We start from the raw sequence: 18650 nt of genomic DNA on the forward strand, positions 1-18650 counted from the left end.
CCTCACGTGTGGCAGGCGAGAATTCTACCACTGAACCACCAATGCTCCACAGATGCCTAATTTTACACTTACTCATGTACTTTAGTGTATAAAACAAAGCAGGAGTATCAGGATGCCTTGCCTTGCCATCACCTCCAAGCCTACGTAAACAAGCCCGACTAGCACAGTCGCTAGAGCATAAGACTATTAATCTTAGGGTCATGTATTTGAACTCCATGTTGGGCAGTTGTTTTTTTCTCTTCCTGTACCATTGTATGTGGAACAGTGTATACTTGCATCACCACAGCGTAAATGGCTGTCCTCACTTTCACAAAATGCACTGCCCTATCAGCAAAAACTCAGGAATGTATTGACCGGGAATTGAACCCGGCCTCCCACGTGGCCAGCTAGATTTCTACCACTGAACCACCAACGATCCACAGATGCTTAATTTTAGACTTACTCATGTACTTTAGTGTACAAAACAAAGCAGGAGAGTCAGGATGCCTTGCCTTGCCATCACCACAACTCCTCGTTTACCAACCATTGCTAACTCAGTCGGTAAAGCATGAGACTCTTAATCTCAGGGTCGTGGGTTCGAGCCCCACATTGGGCGGATGTTTTTTTTCTTTTCCTGTACCATTGTATGTGGAACACTGTCAACTTGCACCACCACAGCGCAAATGGCTGTCCTCACTTTCACAAAATGCACTGCCATATCAGCAAAACATCAGGACTGCATTGGCCGGGAATCGAACCCGGGCCTCCCGCGTGGCAGGCGAGAATTCTACCACTGAACCACCAATGCTCCACAAGTACTTAATTTTACACTTACTCGTGTACTTTAGTGTATGAAACAAAGCAGGAGTGTCAGGATGCCTTGCCTTGCCATCACCTCCGTACGTTCTCAACCAAGCCTGGCTAGCTCAGTCGGTAAAGCATGAGACTCTTAATCTCAGGGTCGTGGGTTCGAGCCCCACGTTGGGCGGATGTTTTTTCCTTTCCTGTACCATTGTATGTGGAACACTGTATACTTGCACCACCACAGCGCAAATGGCTGTCCTCACTTTCACAAAATGCACTGCCCTATCAGCAAAAACTCAGGAATGTATTGACCCGGAATTGAACCCGGCCTCCCACGTGGCCGGCTAGATTTCTACCACTGAACCACCAATGATCCACAGATGCTTAATTTTAGACTTACTCATGTACTTTAGTGTACAAAACAAAGCAGGAGAGTCAGGATGCCTTGCCTTGCCATCACCACAACTCCTCGCTTACCAAGCATTGCTAACTCAGTCGGTAAAGCATGAGACTCTTAATGTCAGGGTCGTGGGTTCGAGCCCCACATTGGGCGGATGTTTTTTTTCTTTTCCTGTACCATTGTATGTGGAACACTGTCAACTTGCACCACCACAGCGCAAATGGCTGTCCTCACTTTCACAAAATGCACTGCCATATCAGCAAAAATTCAGGACTGCATTGGCCGGAAATCGAACGCGGGCCTCCCGTGTGGCAGGCGAGAATTCTACCACTGAACCACCAATGCTCCACAGATACTTAACTTTACACTTACTCGTGTACTTTAGTGTATGAAATAAAGCAGGAGTGTCAGGATGCCTTGCCTTGCCATCACCTTTATACATTCTCAACCAAGCCTGGCTAGCTCAGTCGGTAGAGCATGAGACTCTTAATCTCAGGGTCGTGGGTTCGAACCCCACGTTGGGCGGATGTTTTTTCTTTTCCTGTACCATTGTATGTGGAACACTGTATACTTCCACCACCACAGCGCAAATGGCTGTCCTCACTTTCACAAAATACACTGCCATATCAGCAAAAACTCAGGACTGCATTGGCCGGGAATCGATTCCGGGCCTCACGAGTGGCAGGCGAGAATTCTACCACTGAACCACCAATGCTCCACAGATGCCTAATTTTTCACTTACTCATGTACTTTAGTGTATAAAACAAAGCAGGAGTGTCAGGATGCCTTGCCTTGACATCACCTCCAAGCCTACGTAACCAAGCCCGACTAGCACAGTCGCTAGAGCATAAGACTATTAATCTTAGGGTCATGTATTTGAGCTCCATGTTGGGCAGTTGTTTTTTTCTCTTCCTGTACCATTGTATGTGGAACAGTGTATACTTGCATCACCACAGCGCAAATGGCTGTCCTCACTTTCACAAAATGCACTGCCCTATCAGCAAAAACTCAGGAATGTATTGACCGGGAATTGAACCCGGCCTCCCACGTGGCCGGCTAGATTTCTACCACTGAACCACCAATGATCCACAGATGCTTAATTTTAGACTTACTCATGTACTTTAGTGTACAAAACAAAGCAGGAGAGTCAGGATGCCTTGCCTTGCCATCACCACAACTCCTCGGTTACCAAGCATTGCTAACTCAGTCGGTAAAGCATGAGACTCTTAATCTCAGGGTCGTGGGTTCGAGCCCCACATTGGGCGGATGTTTTTATTCTTTTCCTGTACCATTGTATGTGGAACACTGTCAACTTGCACCACCACAGCGCAAATGGCTGTCCTCACTTTCACAAAATGCACTGCCATATCAGCAAAAAATCAGGACTGCATTGGCCGGGAATCGAACCCGGGCCTCCCGCGTGGCAGGCGAGAATTCTACCACTGAACCACCAATGCTCCACAGGTACTTAATTTTACACTTACTCGTGTACTTTAGTGTATGAAACAAAGCAGGAGTGTCAGGATGCCTTGCCTTGCCATCACCACCATACGTTCGCAACCAAGCCTGGCTAGCTCAGTCGGTAGAGCATGAGACTCTTAATCTCAGGGTCGTGGGTTCGAGCCCCACGTTGGGCGGATGTTTTTTCTTTTCCTGTACCATTGTATGTGGAACACTGTATACTTGCACCACCACAGCGCAAATGGCTGTCCTCACTTTCACAAAATACACTGCCATATCAGCAAAAACTCAGGACTGCATTGGCCGGGAATCGATTGCGGGCCTCACGCGTGGCAGGCGAGAATTCTACCACTGAACCACCAATGCTCCACAGATGCCTAATTTTACACTTACTCATGTACTTTAGTGTATAAAACAAAGCAGGAGTATCAGGATGCCTTGCCATCACCTCCAAGCCTACGTAACCAAGCCCGACTAGCACAGTCGCTAGAGCATAAGACTATTAATCTTAGGGTCATGTATTTGAGCTCCATGTTGGGCAGTTGTTTTTTTCTCTTCCTGTACCATTGTATGTGGAACAGTGTATACTTGCATCACCACAGCGTAAATGGCTGTCCTCACTTTCACAAAATGCACTGCCCTATCAGCAAAAACTCAGGAATGTATTGACCGGGAATTGAACCCGGCCTCCCACGTGGACGGCTAGATTTCTACCACAGAACCACCAATGATCCACAGATGCTTAATTTTAGACTTACTCATGTACTTTAGTGTACAAAACAAAGCAGGAGAGTCAGGATGCCTTGCCTTGCCATCACCACAACTCTTCGGTTACCAAGCATTGCTAACTCAGTCGGTAAAGCATGAGACTCTTAATCTCAGGGTCGTGGGTTCGAGCCCCACATTGGGCGGATGTTTTTTTTCTTTTCCTGTACCATTGTATGTGGAACACTGTCAACTTGCACCACCACAGCGCAAATGGCTGTCCTCACTTTCACAAAATGCACTGCCTTATCAGCAAAAACTTAGGACTGCATTGGCCGGGAATCGAACCCGGGCCTCCCGCGTGGCAGGCGGGAATTCTACCACTGAACCACCAATGCTCCACAGGTACTTAATGTTACACTTACTCGTGTACTTTAGTGTATGAAACAAAGCAGGAGTGTCAGGATGCCTTGCCTTGCCATCACCTCCATACGTTCTCAACCAAGCATGGCTAACTCAGTCGGTAGAGCATGAGACTCTTAATCTCAGGGTCGTGGGTTCGAGCCCCACGTTGGGCGGATGTTTTTTCTTTTCCTGTACCATTGTATGTGGAACACTGTCAACTTGCACCACCACAGCGCAAATGGTTGTCCTCACTTTCACAAAATGCACTGCCATATCAGCAAAAAATCAGGACTGCATTGGCCGGGAATCGAACCCAGGCCTCCCGCGTGGCAAGCGAGAATTCTACCACTGAACCACCAATGCTCCACAGGTACTTAATTTCACACTTACTCGTGTACTTTAGTGTATGAAACAAATCAGGAGTGTCAGGATGCCTTGCCTTGCCATCACCTCCATATATTCTCAACCAAGCCTGGCTAGCTCAGTCGGTAGAGCATGAGACTCTTAATCTCAGGGTCGTGGGTTCGTGCCCCACGTTGGGCGGATGTTTTTTCTTTTCCTGTACCATTGTATGTGGAACACTGTCAACTTGCACCACCACAGCGCAAATGGCTGTCCTCACTTTCACAAAATGCACTGCCATATCAGCAAAAAATCAGGACTGCATTGGCCGGGAATCGAACCCAGGCCTCCCGCGTGGCAGACAAGAATTCTACCACTGAACCACCAATGCTCCACAGGTACTTAATTTTACACTTACTCGTGTACTTTAGTGTATGAAACAAAGCAGGAGTGTCAGGATGCCTTGCCTTGCCTTGCCATCACCTCCATACATTAGCAACCAAGCCTGGCTAGCTCAGTCGGTAGAGGATGAGACTCTTAATCTCAGGGTCGTGGGTTCGAGCCCCACGTTGGGCGGATGTTTTTTCTTTTCCTGTACCATTGTATGTGGAACACTGTATACTTGCACCACCACAGCGCAAATGGCTGTCCTCACTTTCACAAAATACACTGCCATATCAGCAAAAACTCAGGACTGCATTGGCCGGGAATCGATTCCGGGCCTCACGAGTGGCAGGCGAGAATTCTACCACTGAACCACCAATGTTCCACAGATGCCTAATTTTTCACTTACTCATGTACTTTAGTGTATAAAACAAAGCAGGAGTGTCAGGATGCCTTGCCTTGCCATCACCTCCAAGCCTACGTAACCAAGCCCGACTAGCACAGTCGCTAGAGCATAAGACTATTAATCTTAGGGTCATGTATTTGAGCTCCATGTTGGGCAGTTGTTTTTTTCTCTTCCTTTACCATTGTATGTGGAACAGTGTATACTTGCATCACCACAGCGCAAATGGCTGTCCTCACTTTCACAAAATGCACTGCCCTATCAGCAAAAACTCAGGAATGTATTGACCGGGAATTGAACCCGGCCTCCCACGTGGCCGGCTAGATTTCTACCACTGAACCACCAATGATCCACAGATGCTTAATTTTAGACTTACTCATGTACTTTAGTGTACAAAACAAAGCAGGAGAGTCAGGATGCCTTGCCTTGCCATCACCACAAATCCTCGGTTACCAAGCATTGCTAACTCAGTCGGTAAAGCATGAGACTCTTAATCTCAGGGTCGTTGGTTCGAGCCCCACATTGGGCGGATGTTTTTTTTCTTTTCCTGTACCATTGTATGTGGAACACTGTCAACTTGCACCACCACAGCGCAAATGGCTGTCCTCACTTTCACAAAATGCACTGCCATATCAGCAAAAATTCAGGACTGCATTGGCCGGAAATCGAACCCGGGCCTCCCGCGTGGCAGGCGAGAATTCTACCACTGAACCACCAATGCTCCACAGGTACTTAATTTTACACTTACTCGTGTACTTTAGTGTATGAAACAAAGCAGGAGTGTCAGGATGCCTTGCCTTGCCATCACCTCCATACATTCTCAACCAAGCCTGGCTAGCTCAGTCGGTAGAGCATGAGACTCTTAATCTCAGGGTCGTGGGTTCGAGCCCCACGTTGGGTGGATGTTTTTTCCTTTCCTGTACCATTGTATGTGGAACACTGTATACTTGCACCACCACAGCGCAAATGACTGTCCTCACTTTCACAAAATGCACTGCCCTATCAGCAAAAACTCAGGAATGTATTGACCCGGAATTGAACCCGGCCTCCCACGTGGCCGGCTAGATTTCTACCACTGAACCACCAATGATCCACAGATGCTTAATTTTAGACTTACTCATGTACTTTAGTGTACAAAACAAAGCAGGAGAGTCAGGATGCCTTGCCTTGCCATCACCACAACTCCTCGCTTACCAAGCATTGCTAACTCAGTCGGTAAAGCATGAGACTCTTAATCTCAGGGTCGTGGGTTCGAGCCCCACATTGGGCGGATGTTTTTTTTCTTTTCCTGTACCATTGTATGTGGAACACTGTCAACTTGCACCACCACAGCGCAAATGGCTGTCCTCACTTTCACAAAATGCACTACCATATCAGCAAAAATTCAGGACTTCATTGGCCGGAAATCGAACCCGGGACTCCCGCGTGGCAGGCGAGAATTCTACCACTGAACCACCAATGCTCCACAGATACTTAACTTTACACTTACTCGTGTACTTTAGTGTATGAAATAAAGCAGGAGTGTCAGGATGCCTTGCCTTGCCATCACCTTTATACATTCTCAACCAAGCCTGGCTAGCTCAGTCGGTAGAGCATGAGACTCTTAATCTCAGGGTCGTGGGTTCGAGCCCCACGTTGGGCGGATGTTTTTTCTTTTCCTGTACCATTGTATGTGGAACACTGTCTACTTGCACAACCACAGCGCAAATGGCTGTCCTCACTTTCACAAAATACACTGCCATATCAGCAAAAACTCAGGACTGCATTGGCCGGGAATCGATTCCGGGCCTCACGAGTGGCAGGCGAGAATTCTACCACTGAACCACCAATGCTCCACAGATGCCTAATTTTACACTTACTCATGTACTTTAGTGTATAAAACAAAGCAGGAGTGTCAGGATGCCTTGCCATCACCTCCAAGCCTACGTAACCAAGCCCGACTAGCACAGTCGCTAGAGCATAAGACTATTAATCTTAGGGTCATGTATTTGAGCTCCATGTTGGGCAGTTGTTTTTTTCTCTTCATTTACCATTGTATGTGGAACAGTGTATACTTGCATCACCACAGCGCAAATGGCTGTCCTCACTTTCACAAAATGCACTGCCCTATCAGCAAAAACTCAGGAATGTATTGACCGGGAATTGAACCCGGCATCCCACGTGGCCGGCTAGATTTCTACCACTGAACCACCAATGATCCACAGATGCTTAATTTTAGACTTACTCATGTACTTTAGTGTACAAAACAAAGCAGGAGAGTCAGGATGCCTTGCCTTGCCATCACCACAACTCCTCGGTTACCAAGCATTGCTAACTCAGTCGGTAAAGCATGAGACTCTTAATCTCAAGGTCGTGGGTTCGAGCCCCACATTGGGCGGATGCTTTTTTTTCTTTTCCTGTACCACTGTATGTGGAACACTGTCAACTTGCCCCACCACAGCGCAAATGGCTGTCCTCACTTTCACAAAATGCACTACCATATCAGCAAAAATTCAGGACTGCATTGGCCGGAAATCGAACCCGGGCCTCCCGCTTGGCAGGCGAGAATTATACCACTGAACCACCAATGCTCCACAGTTACTTAATTTTACACTTACTCGTGTACTTTAGTGTATGAAACAAAGCAGGAGTGTCAGGATGCCTTGCCTTGCCTTGCCATCACCTCCATACATTTGCAACCAAGCCTGGCTAGCTCAGTCGGTAGAGCATGAGAATCTTAATCTCAGGGTCGTGGGTTCGAGCCCCACGTTGGGCGGATGTTTTTTCTTTTCCTGTACCATTGTATGTGGAACACTGTATACTTGCACCACCACAGCGCAAATGGCTGTCCTCACTTTCACAAAATACACTGCCATATCAGCAAAAACTCAGGACTGCATTGGCCGGGAATCGATTCCGGGCCTCACGCGTGGCATGCGAGAATTCTACCACTGAACCACCAATGCTCCACAGATGCCTAATTTTACACTTACTCATGTACTTTAGTGTATAAAACAAAGCAGGAGTGTCAGGATGCCTTGCCTTGCCATCACCTCCAAGCCTACGTAACCAAGCCCGACTAGCACAGTCGCTAGAGCATAAGACTATTAATCTTAGGGTCATGTATTTGAGCTCCATGTTGGGCAGTTGTTTTTTTCTCTTCCTGTACCATTGTATGTGGAACAGTGTATACTTGCATCACCACAGCGCAAATGGCTGTCCTCACTTTCACAAAATGCACTGCCCTATCAGCAAAAACTCAGGAATGTATTGACCGGGAATTGAACCCGGCCTCCCACGTGGCCGGCTAGATTTCTACCACTGAACCACCAATGATCCACAGATGCTTAATTTTAGACTTACTCATGTACTTTAGTGTACAAAACAAAGCAAGAGAGTCAGGATGCCTTGCCTTGCCATCACCATAACTCCTCGGTTACCAAGCATTGCTAACTCAGTCGGTAAAGCATGAGACTCTTAATCTCAGGGTCGTGGGTTCGAGCCCCACATTGGGTGGATGTTTTTTTTCTTTTCCTGTACCATTGTATGTGGAACACTGTCAACTTGCCCCACCACAGCGCAAATGGCTGTCCTCACTTTCACAAAATGCACTGCCATATCAGCAAAAACTCAGGACTGCATTAGCCGGGAATCGAACCCAGGCCTCCCGCGTGGCAGGCGAGAATTCTACCACTGAACCACCAATGCTCCACAGATACTTAATTTTACACTTACTCGTGTACTTTAGTGTATGAAATAAAGCAGGAGTGTCAGGATGCCTTGCCTTGCCATCACCTCCATACATTCTCAACCAAGCCTGGCTAGCTCAGTCGGTAGAGCATGAGACTCTTAATCTCAGGGTCGTGGGTTCGAGCCCCACGTTGGGTGGATGTTTTTTCTTTTTCTGTACCATTGTATGTGGAACACTGTATACTTGCACCACCACAGCGCAAATGGCTGTCCTCACTTTCACAAAATGCACTGCCCTATCAGCAAAAACTCAGGAATGTATTGACCGGGAATTGAACCCGGCCTCTCACGTGGCCGGCTAGATTTCTACCACTGAACCACCAATGATCCACAGATGCTTAATTTTAGACTTACTCATGTACTTTAGTGTACAAAACAAAGCAGGAGAGTCAGGATGCCTTGCCTTGCCATCACCACAACTCCTCGGTTACCAAGCATTGCTAACTCAGTCGGTAAAGCATGAGACTCTTAATCTCAGGGTCGTGGGTTCGAGCCCCACATTGGGCGGATATTTTTTTTTCTTTTCCTGTACCATTGTATGTGGAACACTGTCAACTTGCACCACCACAGCGCAAATGGCTGTCCTCACTTACACAAAATGCACTGCCATATCAGCAAAAAGTCAGGACTGCATTGGCCGGAAATCGAACCCGGGCCTCCCGCGTGGCAGGCGAGAATTCTACCACTGAACCACCAATGCTCCACAGATACTTAACTTTACACTTACTCGTGTACTTTAGTGTATGAAATAAAGCAGGAGTGTCAGGATGCCTTGCCTTGCCATCACCTTTATACATTCTCAACCAAGCCTGGCTAGCTCAGTCGGTAGAGCATGAGACTCTTAATCTCAGGGTCGTGGGTTCGAGCCCCACGTTGGGCAGATGTTTTTTCTTTTCCTGTACCATTGTATGTGGAACACTGTCAACTTGCACAACCACAGCGCAAATGGCTGTCCTCACTTTCACAAAATACACTGCCATATCAGCAAAAACTCAGGACTGCATTGGCCGGGAATCGATTCCGGGCCTCACGAGTGGCAGGCGAGAATTCTACCACTGAACCACCAATGCTCCACAGATGCCTAATTTTACACTTACTCATGTACTTTAGTGTATAAAACAAAGCAGGAGTGTCAGGATGCCTTGCCATCACCTCCAAGCCTACGTAACCAAGCCCGACTAGCACAGTCGCTAGAGCATAAGACTATTAATCTTAGGGTCATGTATTTGAGCTCCATGTTGGGCAGTTGTTTTTTTCTCTTCATTTACCATTGTATGTGGAACAGTGTATACTTGCATCACCACAGCGCAAATGGCTGTCCTCACTTTCACAAAATGCACTGCCCTATCAGCAAAAACTCAGGAATGTATTGACCGGGAATTGAACCCGGCATCCCACGTGGCCGGCTAGATTTCTACCACTGAACCACCAATGATCCACAGATGCTTAATTTTAGACTTACTCATGTACTTTAGTGTACAAAACAAAGCAGGAGAGTCAGGATGCCTTGCCTTGCCATCACCACAACTCCTCGGTTACCAAGCATTGCTAACTCAGTCGGTAAAGCATGAGACTCTTAATCTCAAGGTCGTGGGTTCGAGCCCCACATTGGGCGGATGCTTTTTTTTCTTTTCCTGTACCACTGTATGTGGAACACTGTCAACTTGCCCCACCACAGCGCAAATGGCTGTCCTCACTTTCACAAAATGCACTGCCATATCAGCAAAGACTCAGCACTGCATTGGCCGGGAATCGAACCCGGGCCTCCCGCGTGGCAGGCGAGAATTCTACCACTGAACCACCAATGCTCCACGGATACTTAATTTTACACTTACTCGTGTACTTTAGTGTATGAAATAAAGCAGGAGTGTCAGGATGCCTTGCCTTGCCATCACCTCCATACATTCTCAACCAAGCCTGGCTAGCTCAGTCGGTACAGCATGAGACTCTTAATCTCAGGGTCGTGGGTTCGAGCCCCACGTTGGGCGGATGTTTTTTCTTTTTCTGTACCATTGTATGTGGAACACTGTATACTTGCACCACCACAGCGCAAATGGCTGTCCTCACTTTCACAAAATGCACTGCCCTATCAGCAAAAACTCAGGAATGTATTGACCGGGAATTGAACCCGGCCTCCCACGTGGCCGGATAGATTTCTACCACTGAACCACCAATGATCCACAGATGCTTAATTTTAGACTTACTCATGTACTTTAGTGTACAAAACAAAGCAGGAGAGTCAGGATGCCTTGCCTTGCCATCACCACTACTCCTTGGTTACCAAGCATTGCTAAATCAGTCGGTAAAGCATGAGACTCTTAATCTCAGGGTCGTGGGTTCGAGCCCCACATTGGGCGGATGTTTTTTTTCTTTTCCTGTACCATTGTATGTGGAACACTGTCAACTTGCACCACCACAGCGCAAATGGCTGTCCTCACTTTCACAAAATGCACTGCCATATCAGCAAAAATTCAGGACTGCATTGGCCGGAAATCGAACCCGGGCCTCCCGCGTGGCAGGCGAGAAATCTACCACTGAACCACCAATGCTCCACAGATACTTAACTTTACACTTACTCGTGTACTTTAGTGTATGAAATAAAGCAGGAGTGTCAGAATGCCTTGCCTTGCCATCACCTTTATACATTCTCAACCAAGCCTGGCTAGCTCAGTCGGTAGAGCATGAGACTCTTAATCTCAGGGTCGTGGGTTCGAGCCCCACGTTGGGCGGATGTTTTTTCTTTTCCTGTACCATTGTATGTGGAACACTGTCAACTTGCACCACCACAGCGCAAATGGCTGTCCTCACTTTCACAAAATACACTGCCATATCAGCAAAAACTCAGGACTGCATTGGCCGGGAATCGATTCCGGGCCTCACGAGTGGCAGGCAAGAATTCTACCACTGAACCACCAATGCTCCACAGATGCCTAATTTTACACTTACTCATGTACTTTAGTGTATAAAACAAAGCAGGAGTGTCAGGATGCCTTGCCTTGCCATCACCTCCAAGCCTACGTAACCAAGCCCGACTAGCACAGTCGCTAGAGCATAAGACTATTAATCTTAGGGTCATGTATTTGAGCTCCATGTTGGGCAGTTGTTTTTTTCTCTTCCTTTACCATTGTATGTGGAACAGTGTATTCTTGCATCACCACAGCGCAAATGGCTGTCCTCACTTTCACAAAATGCACTGCCCTATCAGCAAAAACTCAGGAATGTATTGACCGGGAATTGAACCCGGCCTCCCACGTGGCCGGCTAGATTTCTACCACTGAACCACCAATGATCCACAGATGCTTAATTTTAGACTTACTCATGTACTTTAGTGTACAAAACAAAGCAGGAGAGTCAGGATGCCTTGCCTTGCCATCACCACAACTCCTCGGTTTCCAAGCATTGCTAACTCAGTCGGTAAAGCATGAGACTCTTAATCTCAGGGTCGTGGGTTCGAGCCCCACATTGGGCGGATGTTTTTTTTCTTTTCCTGTACCATTGTATGTGGAACACTGTCAACTTGCACCACCACAGCGCAAATGGCTGTCCTCACTTTCACAAAATGCACTGCCATATCAGCAAAAATTCAGGACTGCATTGGCCGGAAATCGAACCCGGGCCTCCCGCGTGGCAGGTGAGAATTCTACCACTGAACCACCAATGCTCCACAGATACTTAACTTTACACTTACTCGTGTACTTTAGTGTATGAAATAAAGCAGGAGTGTCAGGATGCCTTGCCTTGCCATCACCTTTATACATTTTCAACAAAGCCCGGCTAGCTCAGTCGGTAGAGCATGAGACTCTTAATCTCAGGGTCGTGGGTTCGAGACCCACGTTGGGCGGATGTTTTTTCTTTTCCTGTACCATTGTATGTGGAACACTGTCAACTTGCCCCACCACAGCGCTAATGGCTGTCCTCAATTTCACAAAATGCACTGCCATATCAGCAAAAATTCAGGACTGCATTGGCCGGAAATCGAACCCGGGTCTCCCGTGTGGCAGGCGAGAATTCTACCACTGAACCACCAATGCTCCACAAATACTTAATTTTACACTTACTCGTGTACTTTAGTGTATGAAACAAAGCAGGAGTGTCAGGATGCCTTGCCTTGCCATCACCTCCATACATTCTCAACCAAGCCTGGCTAGCTCAGTCGGTAGAGCATGAGACTCTTAATCTCAGGGTCGTGGGTTCGAGCCCCACGTTGGGTGGATGTTTTTTCTTTTCCTGTACCATTGTATGTGGAACACTGTATACTTGCACCACCACAGCGCAAATGGCTGTCCTCACTTTCAAAAAAATGCACTGCCATATCAGCAAAAACTCAGGAATGTATTGACCGGGAATTGAACCCGGCCTCCCACGTGGCCGGCTAGATTTCTACCACTGAACCACCAATGATCCACAGATGCTTAATTTTAGACTTACTCATGTACTTTAGTGTACAAAACAAAGCAGGAGAGTCAGGATGCCTTGCCTTGCCATCACCACAACTCCTCGGTTACCAAGCATTGCTAACTCAGTCGGTAAAGCATGAGACTCTTAATCTCAGGGTCGTGGGTTTGAGCCCCACATTGGGCGGATGTTTTTTTTCTTTTCCTGTACCATTGTATGTGGAACACTGTCAACTTGCCCCACCACAGCGCAAATGGCTGTCCTCACTTTCACAAAATGCACTGCCATATCAGCAAAAATTCAGGACTGCATTGGCCGGAAATCGAACCCGGGTCTCCCGCGTGGCAGGCAAGAATTCTACCACTGAACCACCAATGCTCCACAAATACTTAATTTTACACTTACTCGTGTACTTTAGTGTATGAAACAAAGCAGGAGTGTCAGGATGCCTTGCCTTGCCATCACCTCCATACATTCTCAACCAAGCCTTGCTAGCTCAGTCGGTAGAGCATGAGACTCTTAATCTCAGGGTCGTGGGTTCGAGCCCCACGTTGGGCGGATGTTTTTTCTTTTCCTGTACCATTGTATGTGGAACACTGTCAACTTGCACCACCACAGCGCAAATGGCTGTCCTCACTTTCACAAAATACACTGCCATATCAGCAAAAACTCAGGACTGCATTGGCCAGGAATCGATTCCGGGCCTCACGCGTGGCAGGCGAGAATTCTACCACTGAACCACCAATGCTCCACAGATGCCTAATTTTACACTTACTCATGTACTTTAGTGTATAAAACAAAGCAGGAGTGTCAGGATGCCTTGCCTTGCCATCACCTCCAAGCCTACGTAACCAAGCCCGACTAGCACAGTCGCTAGAGCATAAGACTATTAATCTTAGGGTCATGTATTTGAGCTCCATGTTGGGCAGTTGTTTTTTTCTCTTCCTGTACCATTGTATGTGGAACAGTGTATACTTGCATCACCACAGCGCAAATGGCTGTCCTCACTTTAACAAAATGCACTGCCCTATCAGCAAAAACTCAGGAATGTATTGACCGGGAATTGAACCCGGCCTCCCACGTGGCCGGCTAGATTTCTACCACTGAACCACCAATGATCCACAGATGCTTAATTTTAGACTTACTCATGTACTTTAGTGTACAAAACAAAGCAGGAGAGTCAGGATGCCTTGCCTTGCCATCACCACCACCACAACTCCTCGGTTACCAAGCATTGCTAACTCAGTCGGTAAAGCATGAGACTCTTAATCTCAGGGTCGTGGGTTCGAGCCCCACATTGGGCGGATGTTTTTTTTCTTTTCCTGTACCATTGTATGTGGAACACTGTCAACTTGCACCACCACAGCGCAAATGGCTGTCCTCACTTTCACAAAATGCACTGCCATATCAGCAAAAACTCAGGACTGCATTGGCCGGGAATCGAACCCGGGCCTCCCGCGTGGCAGGCGAGAATTCTACCACTGAACCACCAATGCTCCACAGATACTTAATTTTACACTTACTCGTGTACTTTAGTGTATGAAACAAAGCAGGAGTGTCAGGATGCCTTGCCTTGCCTTGCCATCACCTCCATACATTCACATCCAAGCCTGGCTAGCTCAGTCGGTAGAGCATGAGACTCTTAATCTCAGGGTCGTGGGTTCGAGCCCCACGTTGGGCGGATGTTTTTTCTTTTTCTGTACCATTGTATGTGGAACACTGTATACTTGCACCACCACAGCGCAAATGGTTGTCCTCACTTTCACAAAATACACTGCCATATCAGCAAAAACTCAGGACTGCATTGGCCGGGAATCGATTCCGGGCCTCACGCGTGGCAGGCGAGAATTCTACCACTGAACCACCAATGCTCCACAGATGCCTAATTTTACACTTACTCATGTACTTTAGTGTATAAAACAAAGCAGGAGTGTCAGGATGCCTTGCCTTGCCATCACCTCCAAGCCTACGTAACCAAGCCCGACTAGCACAGTCGCTAGAGCATAAGACTATTAATCTTAGGGTCATGTATTTCAGCTCCATGTTGGGCAGTTGTTTTTTTCTCTTCCTGTACCATTGTATGTGGAACAGTGTATACTTGCATCACCACAGCGCAAATGGCTGTCCTCACTTTCACAAAATGCACTGCCCTATCAGCAAAAACTCAGGAATGTATTGACCGGGAATTGAACCCGGCCTCCCACATGGCCGGCTAGATTTCTACCACTGAACCACCAATGATCCACAGATGCTTAATTTTAGACTTACTCATGTACTTTAGTGTACAAAACAAAGCAGGAGAGTCAGGATGCCTTGCCTTGCCATCACCACAACTCCTCGGTTACCAAGCATTGCTAACTCAGTCGGTAAAGCATGAGACTCTTAATCTCAGGGTCGTGGGTTTGAGCCCCACATTGGGCGGATGTTTTTTTTCTTTTCCTGTACCATTGTATGTGGAACACTGTCAACTTGCACCACCACAGCGCAAATGGCTGTTCTCACTTTCACAAAATGCACTGCCATATCAGCAAAAACTCAGGACTGCATTGGCCGGGAATCGATTCCAGGCCTCACGCGTGGCAGGCGAGAATTCTACCACTGAACCACCAATGCTCCACAGATGCCTAATTTTACACTTACTCATGTACTTTAGTGTATAAAACAAAGCAGGAGTGTCAGGATGCCTTGCCTTGCCATCACCTCCAAGCCTACGTAACCAAGCCCGACTAGCACAGTCGCTAGAGCAGGGGCGGCCAACCAGTCAGTGACAAAGAGCCAAAAAACCTTGTTAGGTACGTCAAAGAGCCGACATCGAGCCGAAGGCGCGCATGCAAAAATGGAATGTAGCCTTGTGCCTGCTAGACCATGCCCCTGATATACAATACATTGAAAAAGCCAGAACGACATAAAATAAAAAATTTTAACGTTAGATCCATTGAAAAAGCCACTTTCACATAAAATAATTGAAAAAGCCAGATTCACATAATAAACTTAAGTTCCCCTATGTGTCACTCCAAACAGCACCCCATGTGACACTCCTGTTAGCACCCTCCTATGTCACTCCAGCCAGCACCCCATGTGACACTCCTGCTAGCACCCTCCTATGTCACTCCAGCCAGCTCCCCATGTGACACTCCTGCTAGCACCCTCCTATGTCACTCCAGCCAGCTCCCCATGTGACACTCCTGCTAGCACCCTCCTATGTCACTCCAGCCAGCACCCCATGTGACACTCCTGCTAGCACCCTCCTATGTCACTCCAGCCAGCTCCCCATGTGACACTCCTGCTAGCACCCTCCTATGTCACTCCAGCCAGCTCCCCATGTGACACTCCTGCTAGCACCCTCCTATGTCACTCCAGCCAGCTCCCCATGTGACACTCCTGCTAGCACCCTCCTATGTCACTCCAGCCATCTCCCCATGAGTCACTCCTGCCAGCACCCCCCATGTCACTCCTGCTACCACCCTCCTATGTCACTCCAGCCAGCTTTCCCGTGTGTCACTACTTCCAGCACCCTCCTTCATCACTCCAGTCAGCTCCTCCATGTGTCACTCCTGCCAGGACCCTTCTGTGTCACTCCAGCCAGCTCCGCCTTGTGTCATTCTAGCCCACCCTCATGTGTCACTAAAGTTCCCCCACCAAGTCGTGCCATTGCTGCAGCCCCTAATGTGTTCTCTGTTTGCCAGTGGTTGTCTTGCCTCTAGTATCTGTCTCCTTCAATTTTCAGTCCCTGTAGTGCTGCTGCAGGCCTGGCTGGAGTGTAGCAGTTTCTGTATCTGTTGTGGTCACATGATTTAGAGTGTTGGGAGCCACATTTAAATAAAGAAAGAGCCTCATGCGGCTCAAGAGCCACTGGTTGGCCACCGCTGCGCTAGAGCATAAGACTATTAATCTTAGGGTCATGTATTTGAGCTCCATGTTGGGCAGTTGTTTTTTTCTCTTCCTTTACCATTGTATGTGGAACAGTGTATACTTGCATCACCACAGCGCAAATGGCTGTCCTCACTTTCACAAAATGCACTGCCCTATCAGCAAAAACTCAGGAATGTATTGACCGGGAATTGAACCCGGCCTCCCACGTGGCCGGCTAGATTTCTACCACTGAACCACCAATGATCCACAGATGCTTAATTTTAGACTTACTTATGTACTTTAGTGTACAAAACAAAGCAGGAGAGTCAGGATGCCTTGCCTTGCCATCACCACAACTCCTCGGTTACCAAGCATTGCTAACTCAGTCGGTAAAGCATGAGACTCTTAATCTCAGGGTCGTGGGTTCGAGCCCCACATTGGGCGGATGCTTTTTTTTCTTTTCCTGTACCATTGTATGTGGAACACTGTCAACTTGCACCACCACAGCGCAAATGGCTGTCCTCACTTTCACAAAATGCACTGCCATATCAGCAAAGACTCAGCACTGCATTGGCCGGGAATCGAACCCGGGCCTCCCGCGTGGCAGGCGAGAATTCTACCACTGAACCACCAATGCTCCACGGATACTTAATTTTACACTTACTCGTGTACTTTAGTGTATGAAATAAAGCAGGAGTGTCTGGATGCCTTGCCTTGCCATCACCTCCATACATTCTCAACCAAGCCTGGCTAGCTCAGTTGGTAGAGCATGAGACTCTTAATCTCAGGGTCGTGGGTTCGAGCCCCACGTTGGGCGGATGTTTTTTCTTTTCCTGTACCATTGTATGTGGAACAGTGTATACTTGCATCACCACAGCGCAAATGGCTGTACTCACTTTCACAAAATGCACTGCCCTATCAGCAAAAACTCAGGAATGTATTGACCGGGAATTGAACCCGGCCTCCCACGTGGCCGGCTAGATTTCTACCACTGAACCACCAATGATCCACAGATGCTTAATTTTAGACTTACTCATGTACTTTAGTGTACAAAACAAAGCAGGAGAGTCAGGATGCCTTGCCTTGCCATCACCACAACTCCTCGGTTACCAAGCATTGCTAACTCAGTCGGTAAAGCATGAGACTCTTAATCTCAGGGTCGTGGGTTCGAGCCCCACATTGGGCGGATGTTTTTTTTCTTTTCCTGTACCATTGTATGTGGAACACTGTCAACTTGCACCACCACAGCGCAAATGGCTGTCCTCACTTTCACATAATGCACTGCCATATCAGCAAAAACTCAGGACTGCATTGGCCGGGAATTGAACCCGGGCCTCCCGCATGGCAGGCGAGAATTCTACCACTGAACCACCAATGCTCCACAGATACTTAATTTTACACTTACTCGTGTACTTTAGTGTATGAAACAAAGCAGGAGTGTCAGGATGCCTTGCCTTGCCTTGCCATCACCTCCATACATTCACATCCAAGCCTGGCTAGCTCGGTTGGTAGAGCATGAGACTCTTAATCTCAGGGTCTTGGGTTCGAGCCCCACGTTGGGCGGATGTTTTTTCTTTTTCTGTACCATTGTATGTGGAACACTGTATACTTGCACCACCACAGCGCAAATGGCTGTCCTCACTTTCACAAAATACACTGCCATATCAGCAAAAACTCAGGACTGCATTGGCCGGGAATCGATTCCGGGCCTCACGCGTGGCAGGCGAGAATTCTACCACTGAACCACCAATGCTCCACAGATGCCTAATTTTACACTTACTCATGTACTTT

General features: G+C 47.6%; 33 non-coding genes across 33 annotated transcripts; 17 read left to right on the forward strand and 16 right to left on the reverse strand.

The window, feature by feature from the left end:
* Positions 1-716: 716 nt before the first annotated feature.
* TRNAG-GCC (transfer RNA glycine (anticodon GCC)) lies at positions 717-787 on the reverse strand. Its single transcript has one exon. It is a non-coding gene; the product is annotated as a tRNA-Gly (tRNA).
* Positions 788-894: 107 nt separating this feature from the next.
* On the forward strand, positions 895-967 carry TRNAK-CUU (transfer RNA lysine (anticodon CUU)). Its single transcript has one exon. It is a non-coding gene; the product is annotated as a tRNA-Lys (tRNA).
* A 668-nt stretch (positions 968-1635) lies between these two features.
* Positions 1636-1708, forward strand: TRNAK-CUU (transfer RNA lysine (anticodon CUU)). Its single transcript has one exon. It is a non-coding gene; the product is annotated as a tRNA-Lys (tRNA).
* Positions 1709-2569: 861 nt separating this feature from the next.
* TRNAG-GCC (transfer RNA glycine (anticodon GCC)) lies at positions 2570-2640 on the reverse strand. Its single transcript has one exon. It is a non-coding gene; the product is annotated as a tRNA-Gly (tRNA).
* Positions 2641-2747: 107 nt separating this feature from the next.
* On the forward strand, positions 2748-2820 carry TRNAK-CUU (transfer RNA lysine (anticodon CUU)). Its single transcript has one exon. It is a non-coding gene; the product is annotated as a tRNA-Lys (tRNA).
* Positions 2821-3676: 856 nt separating this feature from the next.
* Positions 3677-3747, reverse strand: TRNAG-GCC (transfer RNA glycine (anticodon GCC)). The gene has a single exon. It is a non-coding gene; the product is annotated as a tRNA-Gly (tRNA).
* A 299-nt stretch (positions 3748-4046) lies between these two features.
* On the reverse strand, positions 4047-4117 carry TRNAG-GCC (transfer RNA glycine (anticodon GCC)). Its single transcript has one exon. It is a non-coding gene; the product is annotated as a tRNA-Gly (tRNA).
* A 107-nt stretch (positions 4118-4224) lies between these two features.
* TRNAK-CUU (transfer RNA lysine (anticodon CUU)) lies at positions 4225-4297 on the forward strand. Its single transcript has one exon. It is a non-coding gene; the product is annotated as a tRNA-Lys (tRNA).
* Positions 4298-4416: 119 nt separating this feature from the next.
* On the reverse strand, positions 4417-4487 carry TRNAG-GCC (transfer RNA glycine (anticodon GCC)). The gene has a single exon. It is a non-coding gene; the product is annotated as a tRNA-Gly (tRNA).
* Positions 4488-4599: 112 nt separating this feature from the next.
* TRNAK-CUU (transfer RNA lysine (anticodon CUU)) lies at positions 4600-4672 on the forward strand. The gene has a single exon. It is a non-coding gene; the product is annotated as a tRNA-Lys (tRNA).
* Positions 4673-5533: 861 nt separating this feature from the next.
* On the reverse strand, positions 5534-5604 carry TRNAG-GCC (transfer RNA glycine (anticodon GCC)). Its single transcript has one exon. It is a non-coding gene; the product is annotated as a tRNA-Gly (tRNA).
* A 107-nt stretch (positions 5605-5711) lies between these two features.
* TRNAK-CUU (transfer RNA lysine (anticodon CUU)) lies at positions 5712-5784 on the forward strand. Its single transcript has one exon. It is a non-coding gene; the product is annotated as a tRNA-Lys (tRNA).
* A 668-nt stretch (positions 5785-6452) lies between these two features.
* TRNAK-CUU (transfer RNA lysine (anticodon CUU)) lies at positions 6453-6525 on the forward strand. The gene has a single exon. It is a non-coding gene; the product is annotated as a tRNA-Lys (tRNA).
* An 857-nt stretch (positions 6526-7382) lies between these two features.
* On the reverse strand, positions 7383-7453 carry TRNAG-GCC (transfer RNA glycine (anticodon GCC)). Its single transcript has one exon. It is a non-coding gene; the product is annotated as a tRNA-Gly (tRNA).
* Positions 7454-7565: 112 nt separating this feature from the next.
* On the forward strand, positions 7566-7638 carry TRNAK-CUU (transfer RNA lysine (anticodon CUU)). The gene has a single exon. It is a non-coding gene; the product is annotated as a tRNA-Lys (tRNA).
* Positions 7639-8499: 861 nt separating this feature from the next.
* TRNAG-GCC (transfer RNA glycine (anticodon GCC)) lies at positions 8500-8570 on the reverse strand. The gene has a single exon. It is a non-coding gene; the product is annotated as a tRNA-Gly (tRNA).
* A 107-nt stretch (positions 8571-8677) lies between these two features.
* On the forward strand, positions 8678-8750 carry TRNAK-CUU (transfer RNA lysine (anticodon CUU)). Its single transcript has one exon. It is a non-coding gene; the product is annotated as a tRNA-Lys (tRNA).
* A 491-nt stretch (positions 8751-9241) lies between these two features.
* Positions 9242-9312, reverse strand: TRNAG-GCC (transfer RNA glycine (anticodon GCC)). The gene has a single exon. It is a non-coding gene; the product is annotated as a tRNA-Gly (tRNA).
* A 107-nt stretch (positions 9313-9419) lies between these two features.
* TRNAK-CUU (transfer RNA lysine (anticodon CUU)) lies at positions 9420-9492 on the forward strand. Its single transcript has one exon. It is a non-coding gene; the product is annotated as a tRNA-Lys (tRNA).
* Positions 9493-10349: 857 nt separating this feature from the next.
* On the reverse strand, positions 10350-10420 carry TRNAG-GCC (transfer RNA glycine (anticodon GCC)). The gene has a single exon. It is a non-coding gene; the product is annotated as a tRNA-Gly (tRNA).
* Positions 10421-10527: 107 nt separating this feature from the next.
* Positions 10528-10600, forward strand: TRNAK-CUU (transfer RNA lysine (anticodon CUU)). Its single transcript has one exon. It is a non-coding gene; the product is annotated as a tRNA-Lys (tRNA).
* A 490-nt stretch (positions 10601-11090) lies between these two features.
* TRNAG-GCC (transfer RNA glycine (anticodon GCC)) lies at positions 11091-11161 on the reverse strand. Its single transcript has one exon. It is a non-coding gene; the product is annotated as a tRNA-Gly (tRNA).
* A 107-nt stretch (positions 11162-11268) lies between these two features.
* Positions 11269-11341, forward strand: TRNAK-CUU (transfer RNA lysine (anticodon CUU)). Its single transcript has one exon. It is a non-coding gene; the product is annotated as a tRNA-Lys (tRNA).
* Positions 11342-12202: 861 nt separating this feature from the next.
* On the reverse strand, positions 12203-12273 carry TRNAG-GCC (transfer RNA glycine (anticodon GCC)). Its single transcript has one exon. It is a non-coding gene; the product is annotated as a tRNA-Gly (tRNA).
* Positions 12274-12380: 107 nt separating this feature from the next.
* On the forward strand, positions 12381-12453 carry TRNAK-CUU (transfer RNA lysine (anticodon CUU)). Its single transcript has one exon. It is a non-coding gene; the product is annotated as a tRNA-Lys (tRNA).
* A 297-nt stretch (positions 12454-12750) lies between these two features.
* Positions 12751-12823, forward strand: TRNAK-CUU (transfer RNA lysine (anticodon CUU)). The gene has a single exon. It is a non-coding gene; the product is annotated as a tRNA-Lys (tRNA).
* Positions 12824-13314: 491 nt separating this feature from the next.
* TRNAG-GCC (transfer RNA glycine (anticodon GCC)) lies at positions 13315-13385 on the reverse strand. The gene has a single exon. It is a non-coding gene; the product is annotated as a tRNA-Gly (tRNA).
* Positions 13386-13492: 107 nt separating this feature from the next.
* TRNAK-CUU (transfer RNA lysine (anticodon CUU)) lies at positions 13493-13565 on the forward strand. Its single transcript has one exon. It is a non-coding gene; the product is annotated as a tRNA-Lys (tRNA).
* An 867-nt stretch (positions 13566-14432) lies between these two features.
* On the reverse strand, positions 14433-14503 carry TRNAG-GCC (transfer RNA glycine (anticodon GCC)). The gene has a single exon. It is a non-coding gene; the product is annotated as a tRNA-Gly (tRNA).
* Positions 14504-14615: 112 nt separating this feature from the next.
* On the forward strand, positions 14616-14688 carry TRNAK-CUU (transfer RNA lysine (anticodon CUU)). Its single transcript has one exon. It is a non-coding gene; the product is annotated as a tRNA-Lys (tRNA).
* A 2737-nt stretch (positions 14689-17425) lies between these two features.
* On the reverse strand, positions 17426-17496 carry TRNAG-GCC (transfer RNA glycine (anticodon GCC)). Its single transcript has one exon. It is a non-coding gene; the product is annotated as a tRNA-Gly (tRNA).
* A 107-nt stretch (positions 17497-17603) lies between these two features.
* On the forward strand, positions 17604-17676 carry TRNAK-CUU (transfer RNA lysine (anticodon CUU)). Its single transcript has one exon. It is a non-coding gene; the product is annotated as a tRNA-Lys (tRNA).
* A 490-nt stretch (positions 17677-18166) lies between these two features.
* Positions 18167-18237, reverse strand: TRNAG-GCC (transfer RNA glycine (anticodon GCC)). Its single transcript has one exon. It is a non-coding gene; the product is annotated as a tRNA-Gly (tRNA).
* Between the last annotated feature and the right edge of the window lie 413 nt (positions 18238-18650).

Source organism: Pseudophryne corroboree, chromosome 3, assembly GCF_028390025.1.
Source record: "Pseudophryne corroboree isolate aPseCor3 chromosome 3, aPseCor3.hap2, whole genome shotgun sequence".
Classification (NCBI taxonomy): domain Eukaryota; kingdom Metazoa; phylum Chordata; class Amphibia; order Anura; family Myobatrachidae; genus Pseudophryne; species Pseudophryne corroboree.